Source organism: Strongylocentrotus purpuratus, unplaced genomic scaffold, assembly GCF_000002235.5.
Source record: "Strongylocentrotus purpuratus isolate Spur 01 unplaced genomic scaffold, Spur_5.0 spur5_scaffold_19, whole genome shotgun sequence".
Lineage (NCBI taxonomy): Eukaryota > Metazoa > Echinodermata > Echinoidea > Camarodonta > Strongylocentrotidae > Strongylocentrotus > Strongylocentrotus purpuratus.
Window position 1 is genome coordinate 26,584,828 of NW_022145604.1, and position 21,373 is coordinate 26,606,200.

The 21,373-nt window shown below is 37.4% G+C and overlaps 1 long non-coding RNA gene across 3 annotated transcripts; it reads left to right on the forward strand.

Annotated features, from left to right (window-relative positions):
* Positions 1 to 1,978: 1,978 nt before the first annotated feature.
* On the forward strand, positions 1,979 to 6,731 carry LOC105439177. Of its 3 annotated transcripts, XR_004065001.1 has the most exons (4): positions 1,979 to 3,026; positions 3,399 to 5,756; positions 6,211 to 6,287; positions 6,660 to 6,731. It is a non-coding gene; the product is annotated as an uncharacterized LOC105439177 (long non-coding RNA). The 3 variants fall into 3 exon arrangements; XR_004065000.1 differs by having other exon boundaries at positions 3,399 to 6,287; XR_004064999.1 differs by lacking the exon at positions 6,660 to 6,731 and having other exon boundaries at positions 6,211 to 6,632.
* The last annotated feature ends 14,642 nt before the right edge of the window (positions 6,732 to 21,373 follow it).

Sequence of the window (21,373 nt, forward strand, 5' to 3'; positions counted from 1 at the left end):
GAGAGGGAGGGAGAGAGGACAAGAGGGAGAGAGGACGAGATAACAAAATAATCACACCTCACGGACACACCCAGAGAAAGTAAGAGATAGAGAGTGTGTATGAGAGAAAGAGAGAGAGAGAGAGAGAGAGAGAGAGAGATAGAGAGAGAGGAGAGAGAGAGAGAGAGAGAGAGAGAGAGAGAGAGAGAGAGAGAGAGAGAGAATATGGGGGGGGGTGGAGGATGAAAAAGCATGAATATTATTGGGTACTCCTGAAAACATGACAGATGCGCTCTCGCCACTGTGCGCCCGTAATCCGCCTCGCATAGTGTCTCGCTGCTCCGATATGCATGCGTAAAATAAACACACCAATGCCTGCATGGGCCAGCCCAGAACGACAGTAAACTATCAAGGGTATAGCGACATTTGGTGGTGAAATGGCGTATCAATTTGTAATCAGTGCGTTTGAAATAGAAATTTTCTTTTGTATAAACACTGTTTTAATACAAAGTCAGACAATGAAAAAGAACTCACGTCCAATTCAAATATTCCTAATGATACACAGCACACTGAGAATTTCTTTCAATAACTGACCTTTTATACAGCGGTGTATCCCAGATTGCTTTCCAAAGGGGGGGGGGGGGGGGTTAGAAGTTAACCTTGCTTAGCAATAAATCACCATATTCCTTCTTTTCCCCATTTTTTATCAAAAGAAAAATCTTCAGGGTACCGTTGGAACCGAACATTCTTATATGCGACAAATTAATGCGCCGGCCCACTTGGCTATACTACGCTGCCAATATAATTTAAGGCCTAATTTCGTTAGTGTGATTACCATATTGAAGTAGACATAAACCTACAATAGGTTGAAATGCTTGGTATACGCACGTCCCCGCCCCCACCCCACCCCTAATCGGCAGTGGTATCGGTCCATCATCACCCCACCACCCCTGGTCCATATTTCACCCCCTTGCCCTCCCACGGGCGACCAATGATGTAACGCGAGATCCCGTAGATAATCGGCCCAAATCCTTCAGGAGCAGACGACTGGGTATGTGTCTTTTGGACTCTGCTAGATTTAAAGATGTTGGTTAAAGGCACTATGTCCCATTTGCAGGCCAAAAAAATGAAAAGGTTAAAATCCAACGGCATTTGAAAGATAGTACTAATTTAGAACTTCCTTCTAAACCAAAGGGCTTGAGATTGTCTTTTAGTGTGAAAATAACGAGCATTGGTTGTCGAATCGACTTTAGTGATTGCAATAGTGTTAAGAATAGTCTGAGTTTCAGACCCTTGTACCAAATGGTCGTTTTGTGCTGCGCAAAGATTTAATCAGTTAAACTTTTGCCATTACAACTAATGGGTTATTGATGTAGACAAAATGCTGATATACCTTTACAGCTCATTTTATGTATGTTATTACTATAAAAGAAAAGATTTTGAAAAGCCAGTCAGTCACTCAATAGTGTCTGACAGTGAAGTCTAGAAAGTAAACGGATTTTCTTGCATAATTGGAATAATAGGACACTGCTAACGTTTAAATTTCACAGATAGGACATACATGACACATTCGTATTCCTGCAAAGTTCTACAGAATTTGATGTTGGTTGCAAATGGGACATAGCACCTTCAAAAATGTTTTTTAAAGGTGTGCCTTTAAAATCGGTATAAATATGTAAATTGTAAACGTAAACATTTACCTTCAAATATTTTCTATTAGCATGATTTTTTACCACCAAACCTCAACTTGATCTCGAACAATTTAATGTAAAGCCTTGATAATAAAACCACAATATTCATATAAAATCATTTTTTGGAAGTCTTTTGCGATCTCGTTCTAAAGTAAGACTTTATCAAATATAAAAATGGTTATTTTGACAAGCAAATTTGTTTCTCATCAAAGAAGCACCAACACTTTTTGAACATTCATTGAGTTATTACACAGTCAAGTTTGAAATGCTATATTTCACATATAACATTTCGGTCTCTATAATGTGTAACAGGTCAGAATTGAACTGTTTTATAGTGAAACATATATACCTATTTTTAATCAATATCTCCTCAGGAGGAAAGTAAGAAGTTTATATGTTAACAAACTTTGTACTTCAAAGAAGTATGACTCACACATATTCTGAGTAGAAGCTATCAATTTGGCCAAAACACGACATTCCACAGTTATGAGAGAGTTAATGATGTATGGTCACTTGGTCAAAGGTTGGTAACTCGACCCCCCCCCCCCCTTCCAGAACACTTGTGATAACTTAGCCAAACAAACCCCAGATTGTAAACATCAGATAGGAACCAAACTTCCAAAACAAAAGACTTCCTGTCTCCCTCCCAATAACAAGACCCTTTCCCAGAACAGGTTACGTGTGGTAGCTAGATCACTGTGAGAGTGTAGCTGTTATAAAAGAAGGCAGAGGTATTTGACAGATTCACTCCTGTACTGCACCCCATCCATGGGGCAGGCAGGGAGGTCGACTCTGCAAGCTTTTGGTGTAACATGTCATTATATAGGTAAGAAGATTATTCGTTTGTTAAGTTGGATAATTATTGAGATAATTAGTACTTTTGTAGATGTATTCTGATGTTAGTTAATAACCTTGGTATCGTTCTTAACGATATAGTTTGTGCTGAATTAATATGCATCATGAGGTGTGGCATATTATGTTTAATCATCAGTAGGTTGATTTCGTTAGTGAGTTAGCACTAGATTAAGATTTGGTAATAGTAATTTGGGATGATTTGAATATTACTATGTTATCTGTTATATTACTTGTAATCTTTAGAAGTTTTAGTTATATAATGTGTTGTTGAGGTTAACTCTGGATAATCGTATTTTGCAAAACAGTTGTAATTAAAAGTAATGTTTTTAAGAGTTAACAGTTTGCGGATATAGTTTGAATCTTCTTCAGTTTTCTGTTGTGGAATATAATGCACAATGATTTGTATTAATTATTATTCCTTCAGGCCGGTGTTGACAAATTACAATCAACATGTAAGAAGCGGGAACGAGAGGAAACGGTCCTCTAGGCCAGATTGCCAGGGTGAGTGGGTTATCATATTCAATGTATAAACCACTAATTCAATGTAGTTTTAATTGGGAATTAAGTTTGATTGTTTGACAAAGTTCACTTGATGGTTGTCTTCATTTATTTGTTGGGAAAGTTATCCATTGTGATGGAAGAACTTTATTTGTGATTAGATACTTGTTATTTTCATGCAATATTGATTAAGTTTTAATGAATGTAATATAAACAACATGTTTATCATTTATTATCATGAGTCGGCTTGACGTCATATTGTTGGAATGCGTATCTTAGAGTCATTAACAAATATTATGTTTATCACTATTATGTGTGTTTCTCAAACATGTCCACATTTTTATTTAATTGTTTTAATTTTGTTTATTTGTCCAGGCTTTAGCTTTGGCTTTAGCTTACTTTAGCTTTGTTCACTTTGCACCTGAAATAAAAAGAACCGCAACACAACGAATGGTGTGATCGAGTATTTTCTACCAGTTTCTGCGTGTGATCGGCGATGTTACAAATGGCGTAATCGGCAGGATTTCATCACTGCAAGTGCAAGCCCTGGCTTTCTGTGGAGCTTCTAGTTTTGGGACAGCTTGATCGGACATGGACATCTGGAGACCTGTAAATATTGATGTAGATTTAAGTTGTAGCGATTGTGTGTATTGTATGAATGTTTGTTGCTAAGCTAGTGTGAAGTTTAGTAAGGAGCTACGTTGTGTTTGTTTAGGGTAATTTTATTGAAATTATCTTGTAATGGAATACTTTAATGTATTCAGTTTAAATTGTTTTGGGGAATTTAGGAGTAATACTATTCATATGTTGTTGAGACTGTCATGATAATTCTGTGTTTGGAACAATCCATACCCCCTTTCGTATTTAACTTCGGCTGGTTGGATGGAGCCTCAAATTAAGGGATGGCATACAAAGACACCGGTATTTTATATATTGATAGGAGGGATAGCAGTACATGTAGGTGTAGAGCAGGTATAGCTCTAGCTTTATCACTTATGAATAGTTGGAATATTCCTTTATTTGAACTTGTAAATTGTTGAGATTTTAAGTTGGTCTTGAGATTCGTTAAAGTTTCGGTAACTTAAGGATAAGTTAGGTTTAGGTTGAAGTGTATGTATATCACATTTATTGAATTGATATGCATGATGTATATTTGTTAGTTTAAGGACTGCTTTTGAAAAAGCAGGGGAGCCCATGAACGTGACATGTTGTTTAATTTTGGGTCAGCAATTATTGTTCGGAGTAACTATGTGCGTGTGTTGTGTTAATGGATATTGTATTGGTTTATACTAAGATTTCTGGTATATAACTGGGATTTGGCTGGAATTACTATTGGACTTAGCCGGGATAGAGTATTTAATGTTTATTCCGAAAACCTTGACATGAGACCGGAATCATTCATGGTAGAAATACTGGGGCGACTTCTAGGAACAGTAGGGTTTATTTCTCTATCTTTGTTTTTCTGTTAACCTCATAGAGAGGCCGGAAAGGGCACATTGGTAGCAGAGAGGATTAGCCAAAAGTTATAAGATTTTTTTTGTATATTGCATTGTCAAATTTTTGTATCTTATGAGTTTATTAAGATATGCGAAAGGAATATCTGTAGGGCAAGGTTGTTACGAAATAGAGTTGATAGTTTCACTGCTGTATTTGCTAGAGTGTGTAAATGTACTATAAGGACGATTATTGTTTTTGTGTGTTTAAAATGACACAGGGTAGAATAATTGGATATATACCGTGAAAATCATCTGGCTTGTTGGAGATGCCTGTAATATGAAGATTTATGTTGATAACTAAGGTTTGGCAGTAGAGACTCTGGAACTGTTATGATCAGTTGGGTAGTACTTAGATAATTTGTAAATGCTAGGAGCCTCGACATGAGACCAGTTTTACATAATAAGGAATGCTAGAATGACTGAAACAGATGAGTTTTTGCACTAGGTATGTTTTCTGTGATTCTCGTCATGAGACCAGAAAGTTCGTATTAGTGGTGCGGGTTGGCCAATAACGTGTTATGATTTCAATTTTTATGTTCTGTATTATGCAAAAATAGTTTTAATCACATGGTTAATTTTGATTTGCATATTGGTAATTAGGCATCGGTATTAGGATCGGGAAACAGCCACGATGGAGATAAGGTATAGTGGGAATTTAATATAATTTTTGTTGTAGTCTGAGTGTCGGGACGACACTCAATTAAGCAGGGGAGTGTGTAACAGGTCAGAATTGAACTGTTTTATAGTGAAACATATATACCTATTTTTAATCAATATCTCCTCAGGAGGAAAGTAAGAAGTTTATATGTTAACAAACTTTGTACTTCAAAGAAGTATGACTCACACATATTCTGAGTAGAAGCTATCAATTTGGCCAAAACACGACATTCCACAGTTATGAGAGAGTTAATGATGTATGGTCACTTGGTCAAAGGTTGGTAACTCGACCCCCCCCCCCCCTTCCAGAACACTTGTGATAACTTAGCCAAACAAACCCCAGATTGTAAACATCAGATAGGAACCAAACTTCCAAAACAAAAGACTTCCTGTCTCCCTCCCAATAACAAGACCCTTTCCCAGAACAGGTTACGTGTGGTAGCTAGATCACTGTGAGAGTGTAGCTGTTATAAAAGAAGGCAGAGGTATTTGACAGATTCACTCCTGTACTGCACCCCATCCATGGGGCAGGCAGGGAGGTCGACTCTGCAAGCTTTTGGTGTAACATGTCATTATATAGGTAAGAAGATTATTCGTTTGTTAAGTTGGATAATTATTGAGATAATTAGTACTTTTGTAGATGTATTCTGATGTTAGTTAATAACCTTGGTATCGTTCTTAACGATATAGTTTGTGCTGAATTAATATGCATCATGAGGTGTGGCATATTATGTTTAATCATCAGTAGGTTGATTTCGTTAGTGAGTTAGCACTAGATTAAGATTTGGTAATAGTAATTTGGGATGATTTGAATATTACTATGTTATCTGTTATATTACTTGTAATCTTTAGAAGTTTTAGTTATATAATGTGTTGTTGAGGTTAACTCTGGATAATCGTATTTTGCAAAACAGTTGTAATTAAAAGTAATGTTTTTTAAGAGTTAACAGTTTGCGGATATAGTTTGAATCTTCTTCAGTTTTCTGTTGTGGAATATAATGCACAATGATTTGTATTAATTATTATTCCTTCAGGCCGGTGTTGACAAATTACAATCAACATGTAAGAAGCGGGAACGAGAGGAAACGGTCCTCTAGGCCAGATTGCCAGGGTGAGTGGGTTATCATATTCAATGTATAAACCACTAATTCAATGTAGTTTTAATTGGGAATTAAGTTTGATTGTTTGACAAAGTTCACTTGATGGTTGTCTTCATTTATTTGTTGGGAAAGTTATCCATTGTGATGGAAGAACTTTATTTGTGATTAGATACTTGTTATTTTCATGCAATATTGATTAAGTTTTAATGAATGTAATATAAACAACATGTTTATCATTTATTATCATGAGTCGGCTTGACGTCATATTGTTGGAATGCGTATCTTAGAGTCATTAACAAATATTATGTTTATCACTATTATGTGTGTTTCTCAAACATGTCCACATTTTTATTTAATTGTTTTAATTTTGTTTATTTGTCCAGGCTTTAGCTTTGGCTTTAGCTTACTTTAGCTTTGTTCACTTTGCACCTGAAATAAAAAGAACCGCAACACAACGAATGGTGTGATCGAGTATTTTCTACCAGTTTCTGCGTGTGATCGGCGATGTTACAAATTTTTTTTTTTTTTTTTTTTTGTTTTTTTTTTTTTGTTTTTGTTTTTTTTTTTTTTTTGCGGTTCTTTTTATTTCAGGTGCAAAGTGAACAAAGCTAAAGCCAAAGCTAAAGCCTGAACAAATAAACAAAGTTAAAACAATTAAATAGAAATGAGGACATGTTTGAAAAACACACATAATAGCGATAAACATAATATTTGTTAATGACTCTAAGATACGCATTCCAACAATATGACGTCAAGCCGACTCATAATAATAAATGATAAACATGTTGTTTATATTACATTCATTAAAACTTAATCAATATTGCATGAAAATAACAAGTATCTAATCACAAATAAAGTTCTTCCATCGCAATGGATAACTTTCCCAACAAATAAATGAAGACAACCATCCAGTGAACTTTGTCAAACAATCAAACATAATTCCCAATTAAAACTACATTGAATTAGTGGTTTATACATTGAATATGATAACCCACTCACCCTGGCAATCTGGCCTAGAGGACCGTATCCTCTCGTTCCCGCTTCTTACATGTTGATTGTAATTTGCCAACACCTGAAGGAATAATAATTAATACAAATCATTGTAAATTTGACTCTAAAACAACAAACATGTCACGTTCATGGGCTCCCCTGCTTTTTCAAAAGCAGTCCTTAAACTAACAAATATACATCATGCATATCAATTCAATAAATGTGATATACATACACTTCAACCTAAACCTAACTTATCCTTAAGTTACCGAAACTTTAACGAATCTCAAGACCAACTTAAAATCTCAACAATTTACAAGTTCAAATAAAGGAATATTCCAACTATTCATAAGTGATAAAGCTAGAGCTATACCTGCTCTACACCTACATGTACTGCTATCCCTCCTATCAATATATAAAATACCGGTGTCTTTGTATGCCATCCCTTAATTTGAGGCTCCATCCAACCAGCCGAAGTTAAATACGAAAGGGGGTATGGATTGTTCCAAACACAGAATTATCATGACAGTCTCAACAACATATGAATAGTATTACTCCTAAATTCCCCAAAACAATTTAAACTGAATACATTAAAGTATTCCATTACAAGATAATTTCAATAAAATTACCCTAAACAAACACAACGTAGCTCCTTACTAAACTTCACACTAGCTTAGCAACAAACATTCATACAATACACACAATCGCTACAACTTAAATCTACATCAATATTTACAGGTCTCCAGATGTCCATGTCCGATCAAGCTGTCCCAAAACTAGAAGCTCCACAGAAAGCCAGGGCTTGCACTTGCAGTGATGAAATCCCTGCCGATTACGCCATTTGTAACACAGATAATGAGATAAATGAAGACTCAATATTGTGGTCCAGGTTGTTTTGATGTCATACTTTATTCTCATTATCTGTGTTACAAATGATATCCACTTAAATTTTGATGGATTCTATAACGATATCGCTTTCCGTTATTACGCCTACATGAACGTAAGAATACCTTTAATTTTTTAACAGTGGCAGGTCTTTTTTTTCTCCTTCAAGAAACATAGATCCCGTTGAAACAGTGCATTAAAGTCATTCACAAAAACACATCCGACTCGCCGAATCGAAACCGTGCTTTATTAATCGGACCCAGATTTAGGGATATCGGGTTGTTTGGGTGCTACTAGAAAGGAAAAAATGAGGGGGCAAGTATTGTGTACACTTCCAGGGGGCAGGGATTTAGTCTGGGATTGGTCTGGAGGGGGTGGGGGGGGGGTAGGGAGGGGGAACAGGGGGTTCAGGGTAGGGTAACGGGGATTGGGGATGGGGGTGGGGGGATAGGAGGGGGAGTCTAGACCTACATGTATTTATAATTCATCTCGCTTTCTCTTTTTATTCTCATTATAGTCATCTATCTATAATCTTCCTCTACTATACCTTTGTATCCTTCTCTTACTAGTCTTAAACCCAGTTTATCTTTCTTCCTGTCCCATGTCCCTCTGATAATTTCTTCACCTCTCTCTCTCTCTCTCTCTCTCTCTCTCTCTCTCTCTCTCTCTCTTTCTCTCATGTCCACACCCCTCTATATTTCTCTCTGTCTCTGTCTGTCTCTGCCTGTCTCTCTCACCCTCTCCCTCTTTCTGATGGAATATCTATGTCTGTATGTTTACCGTCTCCCTGTCTTTCTCTTTGTTTCCTTTGTATCTCTCTCCCTCTCTCCCTCTCTGTCTATCAATCTGTCTGTCTTTCTGTCTTTCTTTCTCTCTCCCTCGATGCATATACCAGTGCATATATCTAATTTACATAGATGCCCGCCAGCGAATTTTTTTTCCGTACTCGAGAGAGCAAAAATCCCATGTGCGCATGCGCGTGGACTTATGATTTCTCTGCTACTTCCCATACGAAATGTACATGTATTCGCATGTACTGTGCACGATTCGCGTTCTACGAGTAAACGATGGCATAGTAGTCTTCAAACACAGACTCTGATTTGCCAGTTTGACAAATCAATATGCGTATGTGTCGCGATGTGCTTATTCAAGTCTGTGTAGTTGTATGATTCAGACCCAGTAGTGCATATGGAAATACATTGCAACTTGTATAGAATGGTATAGTAGTCTGCAAGCACAGACGCTAATCTGACAGTTTGACAACATACTAGTAGTGTGCTGAGAAGTACTTTATTCAAGTCGCCAACTTGTATAGAATGGTATAGTAGTCTGCAAGCACAGACGCTAATCTGACAGTTTGACAACATACTAGTAGTGTGCTGAGAAGTACTTTATTCAAGTCTGCGTAGATGTATGATTCAGACCCTACTGGTGCGTGCGTTAGAAATGCATCTCAATGTGTAGAGTGTAGTATAGTAGTCTGCAAGGACATAATAATATATTGTGTATTGATGAGTAGTGATTTTATGCAAGTTTGTGTAGTTTAATGATTCCAGACCCCATGGTAGGCCTATGTATTGTGCCACTGCTCTCTCACACTCTTTCTCTCTCTCTCTCTCTCTCTCCATATCTCTCTCTCTTTCTCTCTCTCTCTCTCTCTCTCTCTCTAGCCCTCCCTCCAGTATGCTCGCACTCTCTGTATTACTTTGCACCAGTAGGGTCTGAATCATAAAACTACTCAGACTTGAATAACACTATTTTGTCAAACTGTCAGATTAGCGTCTGTGCTTGCAGACTACTATGCCACTCTGCAAGTTGAGATGCCTTTCCAATACACGCACCAGTAGGGTCTGAATCATAAAACTACACATATTTGAATATAAAGCACTACTCAAGACACTATGTTGTCAAACTGTCCGATTAGCGTCTGTGCTTGCAGACTACTATACCATGCTATTCAATTTGGGATGCATTTCTGTAAGCACTAAAATGTCTGAATCATACAACTACTCAGACTTGAATACTAGTACTATTGCTACGCACGATATATGCGTAATTGTTTTGTCAAACTGGCAAATCAGAGTCTGTGTTTGAAGACTACTATGCCATCGTTTACTCGTAGAACGCGAATCGTGCACAGTACATGCGAATACATGTACATTTCGTATGGGAAGTAGCAGAGAAATCACAAGTCCACGCGCATGCGCACATGGGGTATTTGCCCTCTCGAGTACGGAAAAAAAATTCGCTGCCCGCCATGCAACCACCACCACCGCCACCACCACGACGCTCCTCCACTAACACCTCCCGTCATCTGGTCATGATAACGACGTCGATACGCTTAATGAATACCTCAACGGTTTCGACGATCACGCATGAACGGAGTGCCTGTCATCGACCCTCCGGTAGTACAACAACGAAATCAACGACGCATTCAAAATCGATGCGGAAATCAGATTGCGGGCAGATAAGAGGAGATATTCCTAGAGGTGGAAAGGAAGTGCACCGTTTGGGGGCAAGGCGAAGTGCAAAGGGTCACTCCAAACAAAGATAATTGTTTGTAATAAATGTATTGATATAATTATGTTTGTAGGTCTTTGTCGTGGCGTAGCTATGGGGTGGGCACGGGTAAAACTCCCCCCCCCCCCCCCATCATACGGCAAAAAGTGAACAAAAAACAAAAAATAAATGAATGAGTCAACAAATAAATAAATCAACAAACCATAAACTAACAAACAAACAAACGTAAGGAGGGGAGAAAATTGTGAAGGGGAGGCACATAGGGGTATTACTCCACTCGTGATTGCAGTTACATATAACTATATACCATACAAGTTTTGAGATTTTCTTTCCCGTATTCGTTACAATATGCATTTTTATTCTTAGCTAACATTTCGCTCAGTGTTGCTTCATCTGTATTTAGCCCACCCCCGTATGATTTGGTAAATATGCCCCAAGGACAAAATGAGAACCATTTTGATTTTCAACGATATTTGAAGGCATAATAAACGATTTAGAAATATTGTGAGAAATCGCTTGAAAGAATTTTGTTAGACCTGTGCCCTATTTTTACAAAACCCTTTTGCTGCCCCTCTGTGGATGGTACTTAACCTAATAGTAACACCGTAACTCCTTATACCTGATGTCGACCGTCATCTAATTACGCACAATCTCAAATCCCTAAAATCAATCATGCTTACATAATTGTCAAACGTTCATCTACCCTTTTCCATGTTTGCCTTTTTGTTCTTCTTCAGTCAAAATCTGTCCCTCTTCTTTTTTTTTTACAACCAACATGACAAACATCCCGGTTAATCGCGAATGAAAACACTCGTGTTGCTAGGCAAGACAAAAGATCGGAACGTGAGCTGAGAGGGGCGATGGTAAACATGTGGTGGTAGTTAACGAGTTTGTCGCGTGCCTCGATCATCATCAGTTCTACCTTTTGACCTTGGTTGGGTAGATAGATTCACCGTCCTACAGCCCGTGTCTCTTCAACAGATAGCTTCCAAATGCTCATCATCTTTTTTTCTTCTTTTGAGATTGGGGTATTTTCTTTGTCCATGTTATTGTCTCGTCGTGTGTTTCTTCGACTGTATTTATAATTGGTCTTTTACAACCCTGCCTCAAGTGTGTTCCTGTGTGGTTTTGGAATCATTTCCCATATACCTTTATTTTTTCCTCTATCGACGTCATTTGAGCGTAAAATAATTAATGGCGTATTATTGATACATGGTAAAATTTTGTACATCTCTCAAATAGATCTCGTTCAATGACCCAGTTTTTCGTTCATTTTTCCCTTCCAGTTAGCTTTAAAGGAAACCACATATAGGTTAGCCATCCATCTTTCCCCTAAAATTACAAAATTCTCTTCATCGAGTAAAACTGTGAATCTACCTAACAAAAGGTCCATAAATTCCTGAGATTTTTTTTCTCTCACAATAATATCAATTTTGTAATGACCTTTATTTTCTTCTATTGCGTCACATCTGGAGTGCTGCCGACAGTGCAAAGTGCCTTGACCTTAAAATGACATCTAAACAAAATAATAATGAAATCGTTGTGAAGATTTTGCACTTAAAACAATCATTCCTTTTTGTAAATTAAAATAATGAATACCAACATAAAGAAGATAGAGGGTTATATGAAAACGATGTGATAATAAGATCAATTATCAAATAAAAACAAAACAAGAGTAAAAATCAAAATTTCTTGAAATCTCCAAATCCAGTCAATCGATTCTTTTTAAGGAAATTGTTTGACTTTGTCTGGTTCACGATTAGGTGTCAAATAACCACTCGAAGACGATTCAACCAATCCGCAAACAAACCTGCGTAATAAAAGTAATGTTTTGTGTTTTCCTATGGCAAATAACACCGCTGTTGCCTTCCGTACACAGTACATATACATGATGTTTGAATATATGGAGAACAGCCAGGACAAAGAAACGGTCTAAGAAAACAAAACACTCCATCAGTTGATATTTTTTTCTCTTGAAATATATTTATTTAATGTCATTTATGAGTATTTTATTGAGGCAGTTTAATAACATTTTTAGTAAGTTATTTAGAAGTTAAAATGAGCATGATTATGATCATCGATCACCATCATCATAGGAAGGAGTAATGACGACGTCATCAGGTCATAGATCTGATGACGTCGTCATTACTCCTTCCTACTCCTCCTCCATTAATCTAATTACCACATCATCATCAATATTACCATGCAGTCACCTACATTCAAACACCACCCTTTTTCTCTCAAAGAAATAATTATAGTTGTATAAAACTTAAAGGCATCGTTTAACGCGCTTCAACATGATCAAGAAGAGCCTCAAAAAAAAAAAAAAAAATCTTTGAGTGACCGGTTTTACCATACACGTTTTCCCCAGTAGACTGTAGTGTTATGAAAACCGTTTTTCAAACGCAAATTTTGGTTTCGATTTCCAATCATAAATATCTTGATAATCAGACAGGCGATCGGCTTGTAAAAGTCACGGGGTTCCTGACTGACCTAAAGGTGTATAATTATCATTGCAGCATGAGCTTTATCCAGGATTTTGTTTCAGAATCTGAAACAAACTAAAAGTTACCGGATCCCTTTATGAGCTGATTGTTCTTCCGATCCCTATTTCTCTGCGCCCCTAACTAACCCTTCTATATCATTATAAGACCTCCTGCTATTCAGGGGCGTGTATATCACTTTTCATGAGGACAGGGGGGGGGGGGGGGGCGAGCATTGATCGGAGTCATACACAGCATATAGGATAAAACAGTCAGGGTGTCCTTGACCAGTTTTTACCGTTGTGGGCAGGTTATAACAAAATGGTGAAGACCGTTTTTAACATTTGTTTTGCTTGGTGTGGCTATATTTCCGGCTATCTTGTCATAACATTTGTTCCGAGACCCCCATTTAAAAGGATCCAGAAGCGGCCAATCCATTAATATCTGGGGGAAGGGGCAACTGACCCAAACGCCCCCTAGAATAGACGCCCCTGCTTCCACGGTCTCCGGTGGTACGCCCTCCCCATGATGTCTCGACGAGTCGTCATGGTACAGTGAACATACAGTTCTTCGATACGCCCAGCTTCTCGTGCCCTTGGCTCTCAACATCAAAAAACACTTTCATCAAAATTAAAAAAACTACAGCGTCGTCTTCTCTACGCGTAGTATGTCTATACATGTATCTAATAAAGAACTGGGGTTTCACAAAGATCCTAAGTCGAACTTAACTCTAAGTTGGACTTCAATATTATGGAGAGCCATTTGTAGCCTTAAAATAAAATATATTCAAAAGCAAAAATTCAAGTATTTTTGAATTTTCATAAATTCCTCATCAAGAACATGAAATCTCATTGATAATAGAAAATATGAATGATTTGAATTAAAATTTTATGCCTTTTAAAATAACTTTTACAACATATTTTCAAAGATGCTACGGCTTTCCATAATTTTAAGTCCAACTTCGATATAAGTTCAACCTAGGATCTTTGTGACACACCCCCTATATCATGGTTATTAATGACATTTTTCTCTTCATTAATCTCCTGGCTGAAGCAAAAGTTAAAGGGATACAACATAATTGCTAAGAATGTAAAAAAAAAAAAAAAAATCAATTTAAGGCAATTTCAAAAGCCTTGTCCTTTACCTCGTAGAATGTGCGAACACGACAACAATGTAAAAGGTAATATAATCATGATTCCTATAGGATGTGAATAGAACACTGAATTGTCCCTTGATTTGATTTCTCGAAAGTCTACGTGATCGTGTTGTACGTATCTTCAGTACGCCATACAATCGTGAAAATAAATGTCCACTTAAAGGGACTTTGTAACATTGTTCAGATGAGCGATAGTGGTGCTAAGGTAGTGACTTCAATGCTAGATGTACAATTAAAGATAATCTGAAAATTTGAGTGAAAACGGATCATTATTCATGATACTACAAATTGGGAAAAACTGATCTGATCGATTCCTTAATTCTCCCAACTATATTATTCTACTTCTATTCTGCTACTTGTCAAAGCCTGTTCAGCATCAAGACAAGGACAATTTAATATTAGGTGAATGTAAATCGTCACAAAGCAATAAAACGGCTCTACATTCCATTCCAGACAGTTAAGTGTTGACTGATTTTTATAGCCTGTTTTATGTATTTTTCTCATGGAAAAACTGTTGGGAAAATTCAAAAATGGTTGGGAGAATTTACTGTTTATCACTGCTAGAGGGTGCCTCACATCGACGCCTTCAAAGAAAACCATAGATATCTTTGTGGTTTGAGAATTTGTTCAGGAATTTTTGCATGTCAGAGGGTTAGTATAGTAGAAGGAATATAGTAAGTAACATTTTATACAAAAATTAAGCAATTTTTTTCATCAACCTTCAACAATGTTACCGAGTCACTTTAAACCTACACAATATGCAAATTTAAATATTCAGAATGAGGTTTTAAAACATGTTTCTACAAATCTATCAAAACAATACTATACTTGGTGATGACTTATAGGATTGATTTAAATTAAATTTACTTCCACAAAACTTGAACTAAAAGAGTACACATTTATAGAATCAAGTGAAGTGGAGGAATAACAAAAATAAAAACACTAATTTTGGATATTCCTAATTTTCCAGCTTAAATTAAATGGCAAGCAGAAACCCATGCAAATGGAAACTAGCAAAGTAATTTAATTATTCAGTTGGTATTGTCATATTTTATACTATATATTTCCTATTCAAATTTTCTTTATAATATATATATATTTATAGACATATGAAATACAAAATAATGTCAAAAATCATTGTTAGATATGTTTCATACTTCATATGATTTACATGGCATGTCAATGTTATCTGGTTGAATTGCTCTTATCCATGTATCATAATGTTCTCATACAATGCATGTTAATGTATTATTGTTTACAAAGAAATGTAAAGCGCTACGAATTATTATGCGCTCTATAAGCACTTACTATTATTAGAAGTATGCATTTTGAAAATGTAAATATATGAAACGGAGAGTATAAACACAAGGTATGTGATTGGAGACTACATCGACTGTGCCATCGACAGAGCGATGATCATCTTCGCGGGGGGTTTAATATAAAGCGATTCGTGAGTTTTTCATTTAGGCGTAACGCTAACTGCCATCGTATATCCCTGTAATCCACTGGTATTTTCGATAATTTCTTTTAAATCCTATTATGTTTTAGTACAGCAGCGATAACATCGAATCGCGTGATAGACAAACTTAATGTATGATACTTCATGCTTTGTTTAAATCTACATGTATATGACTAGATATAGGCCTATACATTTTTATGTTATGTAATTACATTTGAATCTTCTCAGTTCTCCTTCTATATAATTTGAAAACATTTCTTTTTTGATATGGAGAAACTCTTTGAAACCGTGCATTTTACAATTGCTATTACTACTGGTATTTCCATGGGTCATGTTGGTCAAAGCTTGCATCAATTTTTAGAGGACGGAAGAGAGAGAGAGAGAGAGAGAGGGAGAGAGAGGGAGGGGGTAAGAGGGGAGAGAGAGAACAAAAAAGCGAGAGAAACAGGGAGGGGTTAAAGAGAGAGAGAGAGAGAGAAGGACAGAAAACCCCCAAAACATCAACAATAGACTTTTATCAAATTCAATTTATGCAAACTAACTGGATCCCTTTGATATTTTACAGGATCATTTTGGAAGTGCTATTGTCACTCGCCCCCCCCCCCCCCCACGGAAAAAAATCTGTCCTTCCGTCCATCTGTCTGGCCATCCACCCCTCCCCCCAATCTCTCGCCACTATACTGTTTGTGTTTCCCTGTTTCATTGTTTGCGGGACGGTGTCGGCTTCTGAAAGCCCCACTCGCCCATCGTTTGTTGTTCGAGTCACCGGCCCTATCCTGCCCCCTGACCCCGCCCCTCCGCGCGCTTTCGCTTGCTACAAGAACCCCCACCACCACTACAACCGAAAGAAGGATGGGGGTAAAATGCGATTGACGGAAAGTTTGTTTCCAAGAGGCGTTAAGTCCGTTTTCGATCAAAATTGATTCAAATAAGAGGAAACGAGAGAGAGAGAGAGAGAAAGAGAGAGAGAGAGAGAGAGAGAGAGAGAGAGAAACTTTCATCATGATCGTGTTTTAAAAAGTTTGATCTTCGAAATTTAAGAATTTTGAATTGCCATTGACATTTTGGTCAAAATAAAAACAAAATAACACAAAACAAAACATAAATTTCACGTACAAACATCCGCTTTCCAACATGACCAAAGGGTCCTAAAACCTTTACGGCGGTGGATCATTTAAGAAATAGCTATGAAATTGTGTGATATAAAAAGTCATCTATGTTATCAAAATTCTCGAAAGGGGGCTTTACACCGCCCTTTGGAAATATACTTCAAATAAATGGTGATATTCATGGCTGAAAATTCCCACGAAGCAAATCGTGGGGGTAGCACGGACGGTGCAGTCGCCCCGCGCAGCGCTCTTTAATTCATGTCTGTTTTGGTCCCTGCGTTCAATAACCACCTATCTTCGTTGTTTTCAATCTATTTCGCGTATTGTTGAGCTTGGCTCCGGTGGGAAAGGGGTCGTAATCAGGAGTATTGAAACAGATTTCCTGAGTGAAAGACATGGGCAGGCATTGCCCCCTTCTTAGATTTAATAAAGCGCCATATCAGGTGTCTGTCAAATAAGAGAGAAAGAGAGAGAGAGAGTGAGAGAGAGAGAGAGAGAGAGAGAGAGAGAGAAAGGAAGCGGGAGTCGGCATGTCTATTTAAACAGAGACTCCAGTCGCCGATAAAATTAGTTTAAAAGAAGTCAAAACAAAGTATTTTATATAGTCTGTCAACCTTTTAAAATTTATGAAAATAAACCTCCCTATACAAAGGGCGGCATGTTCCACCAAATTTACTTTTGCATACTTTTTCTATAATTGAATTGAATTTATTTTCTTCTGCAACATACAAATCAAATTACATTTCAGCGATACAACAGATACAAAATATGACAACTTTTTTTAACATGTACGCAATATAATAATAATAATACAAATGTTGACATTAAAACAAAATGTAACTGATGACACACTATAAATTGTCAATTTAGAAATGCATAAGATCTCACGACCGAGTCATATTAGTAGGCATGTACAAAACTTAGTATTATTTTTTTTTATTAACTATCTAGTAATGTTTGTTTGTTTTTATCTCTCCCCTGATAAACTTAATTTTTCAAATCATCGTGTCGACACGACTCAGCATTCTGCGGAGATCCGAAAGTAATTCTACTGTTCAAAGCACAGTACTAACGTTTTCATGTTTATCAACGAAATAGTCAAAATAAATGTCCATCTTAAAACATGACCAAGAAAATATACTAAATGAAGAAAACACAGAGATATGAAATGATGAAGATTAAAAAAAGGCAATGGGAAAATGAAGATAATCACAGCGAAAAGGTCGATAGTTAGGAAAATGTATAAATATTGATGACGTGGATAAAAGTCTGAACACACCAACAAATAATCAAGAAATAAATCGAAGATGATTACAAGAGAAGAATGACAAACGGGATAACTTCAACAGGTTTCACTCTTTCAAACGTAGCTACTTTGGTATTTCAGTTCTTTGTTCAGATGGGGGCTCCAAACGGTGGCGTATCCAGACCGTGGCCACAGGGGGGGGGGGGGGGGGAGGGGGTCATAACAGCATAGCTTCATCTGAATAGTTCAGCGAGGAATAAACATTTTTGATACAGTTGCCCCCCCCCCCCTCCTTATCTCCTTGTTTTGAATTGTCACATCTGACATCATAACCTATTATTAATTTGCGAAGTCGCATTTCAACCGAGCAGGAATCTGTTTTCTTTCATTTTTTGAGAAGTTGTAGAAATGTCATGTTAATAAGAGTTATTAACAATGAATTACATTGGATAACCGCCCAACTACTATTTCATCAAAATATGGGGTAGTATTCTCTCTTTTTGTTTAATATATCTGCCTTCTGCCAGGCAAGGAGGGACAAAGTGCCCCCTTTTTGCTACCTTTACCAATATGCCCCTGGTTTCTAATTTAATCCTCTGTATTTATGATACATCCATATTAGTAAACATAAAGTTGCATTTTTAGTGTCGAATATCTGTTAGGAGGGACAAAGTGCCCCTCTTGCCCCTCCTCCGAATCTGCCAGTGGTTCAAACTTCGTCCTCTCTGTCGAATCGTTTAGATAGTCGCATCCATCCCGAAGTCTCCCGAGTTGTTATGACATCGGAGACGACGCTTCCTCATCGGGTTCGTATGATGTCATCTACCGTTACCGTCACGGTATCGATCTCGGACTCGAGGAATCGAAGAGATAAAAACACGAGACAGAGATAGAGAGAGATGAAGAGATGAGAATGGATTTACGCAGCATTTACTCGGATCGGATGGGCAAACAGGATGATGTTATTGATCGGGGGATGAGGATGTTGCCCTTGAGGTTTTGATTGTCAGGTGATTGTTAAATGAAGACGACGAGAGAGAGAGAGAGAGAGAGAGAGAGAGAGAGAGAGAGAGAGAGAGAGAGAGAGAGAGGGAGGAAAGAGGGAGAGAGAGAGAGAGGGAGAGAGAGGGGAGAGAGAGAGGGAGAGTGAGAGAGGGTTAGGGAGAGATAGAGAGAGAGGAGAGGGAGAGAGAGAGAGAGAGAGAGAGAAGGAAAAGTGAAGAAAAAGGAGATTATTTTGCCCTCCTGTGAAATTGATTAATATGTGATAGCTTTAACAGATTGGCCAAAGCGTTTTGTATTTTTGGTTTGCACAAAATGACACTTGAATTGTTTGATTGTAATTGTATCCGTTTATTTTCATAAACATATGTAAAACCCATAGCCCATGGGCTGAAACGTGTGAATTTACAAAATGAAGCGATCTTATAATACATAAGTAATCAATGAAAAAGTGACATAGACTAGGTATTAAAATGAAAGTTTATAGAGATGTTATTTCTTGTTCGTAGGAACTAAATCGAACTTCTATTTCATCTGCACGTATGTTTACTATTCTAGAGCTGATCCTGATGGGGTCTATTCTTTTTATCTTACTACTTTCTTTTCTTGATACTCCTTATTAATTTTCGTTAATCTAACTACTGAAAAAAAGGAAAACACATACGTAATTTGAGAGAAGAGACATGATAATCATTGATTTGAATACGAAGAAGGAAGTTAAAAGAATGACAATGAATATGAAAGAGAAAAAGAATAAATATAGTGATACGAATAGGAAAGGACATGTGCAAAGAAGTGATTGATAACAAGAGATAGGGTCATTAACAGGGATGATGAAATAGTAAGAATATTAGAGTATTGCAAAAAGGAAAACGAGGGATGATTCGAAAAGATTCGAACGCACGCTATTAAAGGAGAATAACACAAAGTATCTTTACTACTTTTTCTACTATTTTCTTTGCTATTTTGGTTGTTTATTTTGCTCGTCTTTATATTCCCCTTGTCTCTCCGACTTCCAAGACTTTTTGTTGATCTCTAAACTGAAACGCTATTGAACAGGTCGGGTTACGTGTGGAATTCGGATGCGAGGGAACAAAGCCGAGAGCTTAGGGTCCAGAGACCAAGCTCCGACAGACCCATGATGACAACTATCTCAAAGATTTCAATTTTACTCTTTTTTTGTCCTGCCAAATTTGCTCAAATTGTCGCTTTGATACCTAAAACCTCCCAATTCAGTTGTACTTTTGCTCGGGTAATTCCCAAGTGCGCCGCGTAGCGGTGATGTAGCGTAACCATACCCCTTCGGGCCGATATTCCCAATTTCAGGTCAGAAAATTGCCCTTGTTTTTTCCCCTCCCCTTCCTTTCTTTTTCATTTGACGCACACTTGTCATTTTAATGGTGAGTAAACAATGGAAAAGCACATTAAAACAATAAAATAATTGGAAGGCAGAAGGAGAGAAGAAGAAGAGAGCCGAAGAGAGTGAGAGAGGACGATGGAAGGGATAATAAAGACAGAATGGAGAGATAATGAGGGAAAAGGGGACTGAGGGAGAGAGAGAGCGAGAGAGAGAATGAGGGAGGGAGGGAGAGAGAGAGAGAGAGAGAGAGAGAGAGAGAGAGAGATAAAGAAAGAAAGAAAGACAGAGAGAAAGGGAGAGAGAGGGGGAGGAAAAAAAGAAAATAGAAAAAGGAAGGGAGAGAGTGAGAAGGAAAGCTCGTGACGATATTTTAAGAGAAGGAACAAATGAACTTAGAAGTGAGGAAAGAACATGACAGATCATAATAAAAGACATAAAAAAGACTAAAGGGAGAGAGAGAAGAGAAAAAAGAAGAGAGAAGGAGAGGGAGAGGGAAAGAGGGAGAGGAGAGAGAGAGAGAGAGAGAGAGAGAGAGAGAGAGAGAGAGTTTTCCCGTCCCCAAATCTATTATGGTATCCACTGTTTCATTTCGATGACACGGCCTCGCGAAACGGCAGACTACCCACAAGTCATTTTCCACATCACCATGCGATCACTATTTTTTACGTGACAGATGGACCTTATAGAGTCGTCTACAGAGCCCAAAATAAATTATCTTACAGCAGTGTACAATGTGACGTCACGCCCTATTCTGTGTTGTTACCATGTTGTACAAGCACACGGCGTTTTATGCCATGGATGTACTGATATGCACATAATACACAACTATTGTTTGCTTTTTAAACTAAAATTTCCTTGTAATAATTGTTAAAGAGTTGATGTTATAA